The sequence below is a fragment of the Panthera leo genome, chromosome B4 (genome assembly GCF_018350215.1).
Source record: "Panthera leo isolate Ple1 chromosome B4, P.leo_Ple1_pat1.1, whole genome shotgun sequence".
NCBI classification, from domain to species: Eukaryota; Metazoa; Chordata; class Mammalia; order Carnivora; family Felidae; genus Panthera; species Panthera leo.
Window position 1 is genome coordinate 77,801,892 of NC_056685.1, and position 13,212 is coordinate 77,815,103.

A 13,212-nucleotide genomic window follows, 5' to 3' on the forward strand; every position below is an offset into this window, starting at 1 on the left:
TACATGGTTAGTTTCTTGTTTCAGGAGGAAACCTTCTTCAATTAAGGATAATGTAACAGGCTTTTCCTTCACATTCACTATTGTCTTTTTGTCTTAGCAAGAAGCTGAATAAAATGCTTTCAAATGAAAACAAATTGATGTATTATTATTAAATTGCAGAGAAAAATTGAGCAGGTTGCAAATGAGACCAGTAGAGCTTTCTCGGGAGTCAGAATACTCAGAAACCCCATTTGCTGCAGAATCTTCAATTGGATTTCCTAAGATTTTGGCGAAGACTAAAGAGGCAAAGTGTGTTGTTTCTAGGAAAGAGGCCTTGGAGAAAATAGGCATTTTTTTTTTTTTTTTTTAAGATTTACATTGTGATAGGGAGGAAAGTATTGGGAGTGTGAGGACTCATCAGAGCAGAGGTCGGGAAAGGGTGGGTACGACTGCTGTGAAATGGACAAGGAAGTTTGGATGTGAACTTGGGGAATGGCTCATTTCTTAGGAGAAGGAGACTCTTTTGGAAACATCTCTGTGTACCACTGAACTAGAGTGCTCCTGATCTTTTCTGGATGGGGCTTGGAGCCTTAGGAAGGTGTTTGGTTTTTAAGTGTTGTTTTATCCCTAGCTCTGCCAGAACCTGCTTGCAAATAGCTTTCTCTGTCTGATCCTTGGATTGGAAAAGCTGGAGAATGTTTTCTCGCTTTGGAGCAAAAGATATAGTGACATTCTTAAATGTTATTTTATTTCCCCTTTTTAAAAAAGAATTCTAAGTCATTTAATAGCAAAACTTTTTCTCAAAAGGCACTGTTGAAGTTCTCTCTCCCATTCTGTTTTGTAAAATACATATTTTACATTTGAGTAGCTAACGGAGGCACAGTGTTCAAAAATCAGAAGATTCAAAGTTATTTAAGTCCTCTTGTAACTGTCTCCCAATCAGTTAGTATGCACTCCATGAAGGCAGTAGGCATTACCAGTTTCTCTTGTATTTGTTTACGGATTTGAACTCTCATTTTAAATCATCTGAGATCAATTTTTCCTTCTTTTCCTTATGATGTAGCTAATCCCTCATGTTTTATTTTTCTTAGTGACATTTCTTGGCTTATTTAAAGTAAAAAAGTTAGTTTGGACCAAAACAGCCTTTTCCTACCAATGACATTGCTTTTTAGGGTTTCCATTTGAGAATTATTTATGAAAAAAGTATAGAGGAAGACATGGCCTTGAGAACTATTGGTCTGTTGCTTTCTGTGGGGAACTGTAGATCACCTACCCTGACTACACCAATCGACAGATTTTTCATGAGTAGCAACTGTGGGTGAGGCATTGTGACAGGGTTGAAAGATAGAGAAAAGATAGACCTTATGTTGCAGGAATGTATTTATTTGGTGAAATACATTATAAACACAAAATGTTAAGAGGTTTTTGTAATGGTTCATGATGACAACTTTAAAGGGTTTAATTGGCACATAAATGATATAGAATGTAAGTAAGTTGGGTGGGTTTTTTTTTTTTTTTGTGTTGTTTTGTTTTGGAAAGAGAGAGCTTTAAGCTGGTATAATGAGAGACAGGGTGACAGAAGAAGTATGATTTGAATTGGGCTTTATGGAATGGTTTGGTAAGACAGTGTGAGTCAAAGTAAGAAGGTGAGAATGCACAAAGTATTTTGGGAGTGCAGTAAACAAATCAGTTGGACTGGGGTAGGAACCCCTGCCCCCCAAGTGGCAGGAAAGCCTGCAAAAGATAGGGTAGAGGTAGCCAAATATTAAGGACTTTTTGAAGTTGCATTTATCCTTAGAGACAGTGAAGAACAAAGAAGATTTTAGAGGGAGCACAGAATGACCCATCATCAAAGCTGTGCTATAATGTGTTAGGAGGATTGGGCAGCAATGTGTAATAGGACAGAATAGAACAAGAAATGGACATCCAGTTAATTGGCTATTTGGTTTAGCCTTAGATGCATGGTGACGAGGGCTTGGACTAGGATTGTAGTGAGAAAGATAGGAAGGAAAAGAAATAGAATTTTATACATGTGTGTCACGTGTGTTTAACTAACATTTTCCTAACGTAAGAAATAGTTTATAGGAAGACTCAGTAGGACTTGATGAAAGACTACATGGGGAAAAGGGAAGAGGAGGAGTTCAAGATTATTTTGCCGTTTTAAAGTTTAAAGACATAGAGTCTTCTAATTAGAACATTTAGGGAAGTATGTTCTACAATACATGTTGGCAGTCTAGTCCAGAGCATGTTGGTTAGCAAGCTGTCATTATTTATTTATTTATTTATTTATTTATTTATTTATTTATTTATTTATTTATTTTTGTAAGTAAACTCTACACCCAGTGTGGGGCTCGAACTCAGGACCCTGGGAGTCAGATTCTCTTCTGCCTGAGCCAGCCAAGTGCCCCTATTTCTAATTTTTAATCCTTTCTCTGTAGAGAATTTTGCCCGCTCCTCACCCCACCCACCTCCTCCCCGCCTTGAGCTTTTAAAGTTTTCCTTAAGGGAAACTTAAGTGTCCCTACTTCTTTACTCTCCGTGTTCGCTCACTGATAAAGATTACTTAACCTTTGTAGATCTCTGTCCTTTTCTAATTTTGGAGTGTTAAATTCTGTCCATTTATAAGCAGAATTTAACATGTGGTCTTTTTCCTTGATATTCTCAACTAACCTTTAGTTTCGCATATAAAGAAATAAGAATTATGCACCTTTTCATAGACCTGGGGGATGGCTGTTTTATCCTTACTGAAACTCAGTGGCTTTCTTTCTTTGATCATTTGCTTATGTTCTGTGTGCTTCATGAAAACCATTTGAAACTGCAGGCTTAATTAAAGGTTGCAACTGAAAGGATTCTAATAGGTAAAAGCAGAGGGAAAGAGACTTTATCAGTCAGTGGTGTTTCTTTTTATTTCAGGTATTGAATCTTGGGCTGTGGATACAAAATGTCAGACTTGACTTGCAGAAACGTTGGTGTATCTAGGGTGCCAGACAGAGGCCAGTGGGCCCTACCATACAACTTCAGAGCAAAGGATGTGCTCAGGAAGCTTAGGTTCTGTTCTAGCCTTTCGTATTCAACAAAGATCTTTGAATAAGAAAAAAACAAAGGGTGATTGGAACATTAGAATATGTGCATGGAAAATAAAGGCATACACGTAAGAGGAAAGCAATTTAATGCAATAAAAATTTTCATTTAATTTGTTAATATTATTTTCCTTCTCGCCACTACAATTACTGAGTTCTTGCAAATTCCATTAACATTTGCCACAGTTTGCACTCAGACAGTTGGCAGAAGTCCCCATGGTTTGTGTGGAACCAGTAGAGCAGAGAGAGTTCATGTACACGATGTTAGTACATTTAGCCCTCTTTTTAGGGATGCAAAGCATCCTTACAGTAAGTAATCCCATCAGGAGGTTCTCTGTGCAATCACAGTGTAAGTTAGTACCTGTTTCCTGGTTTGACTGCTCAAAGCAAGTGATTAAGTTAAACAAAAGCCAGTCCGGGATGAGGAAAGTCCATAAAGACCTCTTCACTGAATGCTGGCAACCTGTTTTATTAATCTAGCTGTTGTAGAGCAAGTAATGTGTTGGTAGATTTACAGATTTTTATTTTATTTCACTTACTTTTGTAATAGTTCTTCCACATCTCTAGAAAAGAAAGTGGAGGGGTATGTAAGACCCAAGAAAGGCACAAAACGAGTGATTAAGTGTAGTGGGAAGCAAAGTAAACAACCATGTGACTATTTCACTTGCCTTATAAGCTTTTTTTTCCCCCTCACTCATAAGAAAAGTTCAGCCATGAGTGCAGACGGGTAAGACTTCTTTCATTTTGAGATCTTAATATAGACTCTTGGCATTAGAAATTGCTGGAAAGTTTTATAGGTCAAAGAAAATAAGTACATTTTGTGTTATGTATGGATATCGAAGACATGTTATTAATTAGATCCGAGTGTTTTCCATCTTTCATTTTAATTAGACTACATCCAGCCTGACCTTTGGGGGCTGCTAGGTTTTGTTCCTAGCCACATGCTCCTTCCTGACCATTAGTAAGTCTTCGGTTTGTACTGTCCCCTGTGGGTTGTGGGAGCTGCCACAACTTCACCTCCCACTCCTTATCTGGCTGCCTTCCGGCTTTCCAGTGGTGAGGCCTAGCGGTCCTCTGGGGGAGTGTGACTTCTGTGCCTGCTTGAATTCTGCTCTGGAGCCCTAGCTTTGCTCAGGATAGTGCTCAGAGAAAGGGTTTTTGTTTGTTTTTTAAGAGCAATATATTTATCACTCAGTGCAATCCATTGCAAAATCTCAAGAAAAAAAAAATCCTCCCCAGAAAGCAGTGCCACTTTTCTAGCCAGGATTGCAGACCCATCAGCTCCTTTTAGGTACTGCTTCTGTTTATAGGTGTTGACTTGTCACAGCCTTTCCAGGTTTGTTTGTTTGTTTGTTTGCTCGTTTGTTTGTTCGTTTATTTGTTTGTTTTTCCTTCCATGGTTTACTCACAGAACCTAGTAAGAACTCTTATTTGTGGGAACTGACTGCCGACTTTTGGTGGTTATTATAAAAATCTACTGTGGATCTGTAGAGGTCAGAGTATGGACACTAGTCTACATTTTGGGCAAGAGGGTATCTCTGATGTTTTCATGTATAAAATTTAGGTACCAGAACCCCTGTGATCTAGTTGTGGCTTTGGACTAGTATACTGTGCTCCTGGGATGAACAGGGTTCTTTTTCCTATTTGGAAACGTGTTCCTATTAGGGTACTGTCACCGAATAGGGTCCTGTTTCCTTCACAAGAATAAGTCCCATAGAACTAATAATATTGGGGCACCAGGGTGGCTTAGTCAGTTAAACATCCAACTCTTGATTTTGGCTCACGTCATGATCTCGTGGTCTGTGGGTTCAAGCCCTCCACTGGGCTCCTCACTGACAGTGCAGAGCCTGCTTGGGATTCTCTCTCTCTTTTTCTCTCTCTTTCTCTGCCTTTCCCTTGCTCGCTCGCTCTCTCAAAGTAAATAAATAAACTTAAAAAAACTAGTATTTGAAAAGTTTTTGAGGTTCTTGCTCATGTATAGCAAATATAATTTTTTCCTTTTAACATTTTTAACAGCTTTAGTTATTTTTTTCTTCTATTGTTATTTTTAAAGTTTACAAGAAGTACAGTTGAAACAAATTTGGTATATAGTTCTGTGAGTTTTAACACATGTCTGGATTCATATATGTAACCACCTCCGCATTCAGCCTACTGAACAGTTCCATCACCTCAGAAAGTCTCCCCACTGCTGTCCCTTTGTAGTCACACTCTCCTTAACCCATAATCCTTACCAGCCACTGATTGGTTCCCCATTCCTAGGGTTTTGCCTTTTCTGGAATGTCATGTAAATGGAATCCTACCTGCTACAGTACATAGCCTTTTGAGACTGGCTTCTTCCACTTAACATGGTGCCTGGGAGATTTGTCCATATTGTGTGTATCAATAGTTCATTCTTTTTCATTGCTAAGTAGTAGCCTACTGTAGGTTATGTGACAGTTTGTTTATCCACTCATTTGATGACCGGTGTTTGATTTGAGATGTGTCCAATTCCAAGCAATTGTGAATAGTGCTGCTGTAAACATTCGTGTATTGGTTTTTGAACCCAAATTCATATTTCTCAAAGATATCTCTAAGAGTGAGATTGCTAGGTAATATAGTGAGTGTGTGTTTACCTTTATAAGAAACTATGAAACTATATTTTGTAGAGTGGTTATACCATTTTGTATTCCCACCAGCAATGTATGAAAGTTCATTTACGCCAGGTCCTCATTTGCACTTGGTGTCTTTGGTGAAGCATCTGTTCAGATCTTTTGCACATTTAAACAAATTGGATTATTTATTTTCTTACTGTGTTTTTTGAGTTTAAAACAATTACTTCTATCCTGGATAGAAAGTCTTTTATCGGATAAATTACCTGGATATATTTTCTCCTAGTTTGTAGCTTTTCTTTTTCTTCTCTTAACAGTGTCTTTTATAGAGCTACAGTTTTCAATTTTAAGTCTAATTTGTTTATTTCTTTTATGGATCGTGTTTTTGAGATCATACATAAGAATTCTTATATATGACACAAAGATGTTCTTTGCTTTCTTCTAAAAGTTTTATAGTTTCCCATTTTTCATTTAGGTCTATGATCCATATGAGTTAATTTTTGTATAAGGTATGAAATTTAGACCCAGGTTCATTTTTATTTACTTTTTGCAGATAGATGTGTGGTTATTCCCGCTATTGGAAAGACTATTCTTTTTCCATTGAATTTGTTTTGCACCCTTGTCAAAAGTCAATTGGCTATATTTGTGTGGGTCTTTTTCTAGACTCTCTATTCTGTTCCATTGATTTATGTGTCTGTCCCTTTCGCTGATACCAACTGTCTGACTACTGTAGCTTTGTAGCAAGACTGACAATTGTGTGGTGTGAGCTTTCTAGCTTTCTTCTTTTTTTCAAAATTGCTTTGGCTATTCTTTTTTTTTTTTTTTAATTTTTTTAAATGTTTATTTATTTTTGAGAGAGACAGAGACAGAATGCGAGTGGGTTGGGACAGAGCGAGAGGGAGACACAGAATCCAAAACAGGCTCCAGGCTCTGAGCTGTCGACACAGAGCCCGACGTGGGGCTCGAACTCACGAGCTGCGAGATCATGACCTGAGCCGAAGTCGGACGCTCAACCGACTGAGCCACCCAGGCGCCCCTGCTTTGGCTATTCTAATCCTTTGATCTTTCCATATCAATTTTAAAATCAGTTGGTCTATATGTTGCAAAAACTCCTGCTTGCATTTTGATTAGAACTGCATTAAATCTGTAGATAAGTTGAGAGTTGATACCTTAACTATATCGTATATTCCAATCAATGAACATGATGTATGTCTTCATCTATTTAGGTTGCTTTGATTAATCAGCATTTTATTGTTTTGAGCATACAGATTTACACATTATTTTGTTAGATTTATTCTTAAGTATTTATTTTGATCTATTTTTAAAGTTTTTGTTTTAGACTTCAATTTCTAATTCATTCTTAGAGTATAGAAATATGATGAATTTTTTATGTTGAATCTGTATTCTACAACCTTGTTAAACTCACTTAATAGTTCTAGAAGCCTTTTTATAGATTATGGGGACTTTTATATAGACAATTATGTCATCTATGAATAGTGACAGCTTAATTTTTTCCTTTCTAATGTATATGCTTTTTATTTCTTTCTCTCTTCCACCCTTATTATAGACTTTACAGACTTCCAGTAGGATATTGAATGAGAGTAGTGAGAGTAGATATTCATGCTTTCTTCCTGTTCTTAGGGAAAAAGCATTTAGTCTTTCACCATTAAGTATGATGGTAGCTGTTGGTTTTTGTAGGTGTTCTTTATAAGGCTTGGTTCCCCTCTATTCCTAGTTGCTGAGAGTTTTTTCAGGAATGGATGTTGAGGTTTTTGTAGGTGTTCTTTATAAGGCTTGGTTCCCCTCTATTCCTAGTTGCTGAGAGTTTTTTCAGGAATGGATGTTGAGTTTTGTCAAATGTTTTTTCTGTATCAATTGATATGATCATAGGTTTTTTTTTCTTCTTTAATCTGTTAATGTAATAGATTACACTGATTGATTTTTAATATTGAACCAGCCTTGCATTCTTAGGGTAAACATCACTTGGTTGTGATGAGGTACTCTTCTATAATGTTGATTTGCTAATTTGTTGAGTTTTACATCTGTGTTCATGAGGATATTATCAGTCCGTAGTTTTGTTTTTTTCTTGTGCTGTCTTTGTCTAGTTTTTGGTATCAGGATAATGCTGGTCTTGCAAAATAAGTTAGAAAGTGTTTCTGTTGATATTTTTTGGAATAGAATGTGTAGAATTCCTTCTCTTAAGTATTTGGTAGAATTCTCTAGTGAAGGCATTTGTGCCTAGGATTTTTTGTGTGTGAAGGTTTTAACTACAAATTAGATTTCTTTTTTTTTTTTTTTAATTTTTTTAATGTTTATTTACTTGAGAGAGAGACAGTGTGCGGAGAGGGGCAGAGAGAGAGGGAGACACAGAATCTGAAGCAGGTCCCAGACCGTGAACTGTCAGCCCAGAGCCCAATGCGGGGCTTGAACTCATGAACCATGAGATCATGACCTGAGCCGAAGTCGGATGCTTAACCGACTGAGCCACCCAGGCGCCCCTAGATTTCTTTATTAGATATAAGACAACTCAGGTTGCATATTTCTTTTGGGGTGAATTTTGATACTTTGTGACTTTGAAAGAATTGTTTCATTTCATATAAGTCGGTGAAATTAATGTATTTCCCTTGTTACCCTTTAACAAAAATTTTTTTTTACATTTATTCATTTTTGAGAGACAGAGACAGAGCACAAGTGGGGGAGGGGCAGAGAGAGAGGGAGACACAGAATCCGGAGCAGGCTCCAGGCTCCCAGCTATCAGCACAAAGCCCAAAGCAGGGCTCGAACTCACAAATCGCGAGATCATGACCTGTGCCGAAGTCAGATGCACAACTGACTGAGCCACCCAGGCACCCCCCTTATTATCCTTTTAATGTGTGGGGGTCTATAGTGATATTCCTTCTTTCCTTCCTGTTACTGATAATTTTGTGTATTCATTCTTTTCTTTTTTTCTTTGAGTAGAGGCTTATCAATTTTATCCACTTATTCAAAGGACCAGCTTTTTAAAAAAATGTTTATTTTTGAGAGAGAGAGAGAGTGTGTTCATGAGCATGTGCAAGTTGAGGAGGGGCAGAGACAGAGGGAGACACAGAATCTGAAGTAGGCTCCAGGCTCTGAGCTGTCAGCACAGAGCCTGCTGAGGGGCTTGAACTCATGATCTGTGAGATCATGACCTGAGCCGAAGTCGGACACTTAACCAACTGAACCACCCAGGCGCCCCCAGAAAACCAGCTTTTAATTTTATTGATTTTTCTCTACTGTTTTTCTTTAAATTGTTTTCTGTTTATATTGTTTTTCTTATATTTCTTTTCTTCCTTCTGTATGCTTTAATTTACTCTTCTGTGTTTGTTTATAAGTTTTTTTGTTTTGTTTTTTGTTTTTGTTTTGAGAAAGAGAGAGTGCAAGGGGAGGTGTGGCAGAGAGAGGGAGAGAGAGAATCCCAAGCAAGCTCCATGCCCAATGCAGAGCCCAGCTCGGGGCTTGATCTCACATGAGATCAAGACCTGAGCCAAAAATCAAAAGTCGGACACTTAACCGACTGAGCCACCTGGCCACCCCTCTTCTGTTTTTTGTGTTTTTTTTTTAAGATGGAAGTTTAGATTGTTTGAGACTTAATTTTCTAATAGAAGTTTTTAATACTCTAAATTTCCCTAACTTCCCTGTAAACACTGCTGTGACTATATTTTACAAATTTTGGTATGTTGAAATTTTATTTCCCTTGAGACTTCCTTTTTGAGCAGTTAATTATTTGGAAATGTGTTGATGTGAGGTAGTCCAGAGTCTTTCATTCATTGATTTCTAGTTTAATTCCATTATTGTCAAAGAACATACTTTGTATGATTTCAGTACTTTTACAATTGTTGAGATTTTTTTACCAGCCAAGATATGGTCTATCTTGGTGAATGTTCCATGTGCACTTGAAAAGAATGTATATTCTGCTGTTGTTTGGTGGAATGTTCTATACATGTCAATTATATCAATTGATTGATGGTGCTGTTCATTTCTTCTGTATCCTTAATTTTTTCTCCTCTCTCTCTTTTTCTAAAATGGTGATTTGATTATTTAATTGAAACATTATATTCTACCTTTTTATTTTTTTTAGTTTTTTGAAGTATAATTGACTAATAGGAATTGTGTATATTTAAGGTATACAACTTTATGTTTTGATATCCTTGATTGGTTTTTATTTAGTTGTCTGGTTGATTACTGAGAAAGGAAGATTCAAATCTCCAACTGTAATTGTAGATCTGTCCATTTCTTCCCTTAGTTCTGTCAAGTTTTGTTTCATATATTTTGAGTCTCTTTTGTTGGGTGTATATACATTTAGTGAATTGACCCTTTTATCATTATTTCATGTTCTTTCATTCCTGGTGATTTTCCTTGCTTTGAAGTCCACTTTGTCTGATATTAATATAGCCACTCCAGATTCCTGTTGATCATATTTTCATGTATATATTTTCCTCTCTTAAACATTTTTAAATTTTGAAATAATTTCAAATTATTAAAAGAGTTTCAAAAGTAGTACAGAGTTCCTATGTGCCCTTCACTTAGCTTTCCCTAATATTAACCTCTTATATAGCCTTAGTACATTTATCAAAACTGAGAAATTAACATAAGTATTAGTACTCTATTAAGTAACCTCAGGATTTTATTTGGATTTCGCCAGATTTTCTAGTAATGTCCCTTTTCTGTTCCCATAATCCAATTCATATTGCATTTAGCATCCTTTTTCTTTTTTTGAGAGAGAAAGAGAGCATGAGAGAGAGGCAGAGAGAGAGAGAGAGAGAGAGAGAGAGAGAGAATCCCAAGCAGGCTCTGCACTGCCAGCGCAGAGCATGACATGGTACTCAAACTAATGAACTGTGAGATCATGACCTGAGCCGAAACCAAGAGTTGGACGCTTAACCAACTGAGCCACCCAGGTGCCCCTGACAATCTCTCTTCTAATTGATGTGTTTAGACCATTTGCATTTAACATAATTATTGCTTTCGATTCAAGTCTGCCATTTTATTATTTATTTTGTTTGTTTCTTCTGTTTTGTATTTACTTCCCTTCTGTTCTTTTGGATTATGTGAATATTTTTTTTAGTACTCTATTTTAGTTTACTTACTAAGTTTTTTTTACTATCTTGTATAGTTATTTTAGTTTTGACTGAGGATTACAATATACATACTTATTCTACTTAGAGTAGGTATTAACGACTTACAGTGGAATGTAGAAACTTTAGCACCATTAGATTTACCTCTTTACCCTCTTCCTTTTATGTTTGTAATTGTCATATGCATTACATCTACATTCATTGAAAGCACCATCAGACATTGTTTAATTTTTGCTTTTTACCATCATTTATATTTTAAAGAACTAAAGAGGAGTAAAAATGTCTATGACATTTACTCAGATATTTATCATTTCTGTTTTAATGTATTCCGGAAATTCTAAGTTCTCCTTAAGTATCATTTCCCTTCCTGAAGAATTCCCCTTAGCTTTTCTTTTGGCAGATGTGCTGGTAATGTCTTCTGTTGGTTTTCTTCATGTGACAATTCATTCCTTCATCATTTTTGAAGGATATTTTCCCTGGATATAAAATTTTAGGTTGACAGTTGTTTTTTTCCCAGCACTTAAAAATCTTGTTCCATTGCCTTCTGTCCTCCATGACACATCCAGAATCATTCGCATTATTGTTCCTGTATAAGTAATGCATAATTTTTATGATTATTTCCAAGATTTTTTTTCTTTGTTTTAGTTTTCACTGGGCAAGAATGTCTTTAAGTTTATCCTGTTTGCCATGCACTGAGTTTCTTGAATGTAGTTTATGTCTTTTACCAACCTTGGGAAGTTTTTGGCTATTATTTCTTCAAATATTTTTCCTGGACCACACTCTTTCTCCTTTCCCTATGGGCCTTTGATGATTAAGTGTTAGGTCTTCTGTATTGTTCAGCTTGGATAATTTTTGTTGGTTCCATCTTCAAGTTCACTGACTCTTCTGTCATCTTAATTCCACTTTTGATCCCACCCAGCAGATTTTAAAATTTCTGTTATTGTATTTTCTAATTTAAAATGTTCTATTTGGGGGTACCTGGATGGCTCAATTGGTTTAGTGTTCAACTCTCGATTTCAGCTCAGGTCATGATCTCATAGTTTGTGAGATCAAGCCCCATGTTGGGCTCCATGCTGATGGCATGGAGCCTGCTTGGGATTCTCTCTCTTTCTCTCTCTCTGCCCCTACCCTGCTCATGTGCACTTGCTCTCTCTCTCTCTCTCTCTCTCAAAATAAATAATTTTTTCCTGAAAATTCGGCCCACCTTGGAGCTCATGGGTCTCCTGATTTTAGGCTGGTCCCAATGCTGAGCCCACAACACTAGGGTGGTCAAGCCACGACACCCAGGGAAAGGCTACTATTATTCTGAGGTGGCTTGACAGGGATGAGCCACTAAAACCAACCTTAGCTTTGGAATATACATATGGAAGAAAAGTAAAAGGGAATAATATACCAAAAGATATTGCTCACTTTTGGAAACTAGGTGGAGGAACCTCCTTATAGGACTTAATCAGCATACTCATCACAAGTGATACTTTATGGACGTTTTCTATTGTTCTTGTTTTGGATCTTTCAAAACCTAATGACCTTTGGCCCACCACAGAAAATGTGTTGCAAGCCACAAAAAGCCACGTAGATAAAGTGATAATGAAACCAGGGAAGACAAATTCTAAAGCAGCTTCTGAAATGAGACAGAAAATATGGAGTAATATGCAGAAGGATCATCCAGTGAGTTGCTGGTGGAATTATTCCCGGAATTCTTAGTTCCATAAATAGTTAAAGATAATAACATCACAAACAACTTCCTTAGATTCTTATGTGTGATTGGAAATTCAATTGATGTAGATGACCTTGTTCACTGGAAAATTATAGCAATTTAATAAAACCTCAGTGAAAACAAAACTGTAAAACAAACAAAAAAACTTTTTCCCCCCAATTTGGTTCCTGTGTGTGTGTGTGTATGTTCTATTCCTTCGTTGAGATTATGTTTCCATTTACTTAAAGAGTGTTTGCCTTTATTTCCTGGTGTATGATTATAATAGCTGCTTTAAAGTCTTTGATAATTTTATATGTTGCGGTTGGTGTCTGTTCATTGTCTTCTCCCTTGTGTGAGATGTTCAAATTTTTTTATATCAGTTTGGATTTGTATCTTGGATATTTTGAATATTATGTTGTGAGACTTTGAGTCTTGTGTAAATTTTATAGAGAATGTTTCTGTTTGCTTGTTTCAGCAGTCCACCAGTCTTGTTAGGTTCAGGCTATAAGTACTTACCTGTCTTCTATGGGCTGGTGTTCAGTATCTGTCCAATTTTCAAAGTATTTGCAGTGCTATTTGTGTCTGTTCCATGTGGGTACCAGTCAGTGGCCATTCTCAGACCTGGGCAGTCGTATACCATTTATTAATAGATGAGTTGTCAAAGCCTTTGGTATGTGTTTAGGGTCAGATACATGCCATGTGCAGCTTAGGGATGAGCCCTGGAGTTCACATCCAGCCTTATTGAGCTCCCTCCTCTTCCTGTTCTCTCAAAC

At 36.8% G+C, this 13,212-nt stretch overlaps 1 pseudogene; it reads left to right on the top strand.

The window, feature by feature from the left end:
• The first annotated feature begins 3,320 nt into the window (after nt 1-3,320).
• On the top strand, nt 3,321-12,563 carry LOC122225390 (annotated as a pseudogene).
• Nucleotides 12,564-13,212: the final 649 nt, after the last annotated feature.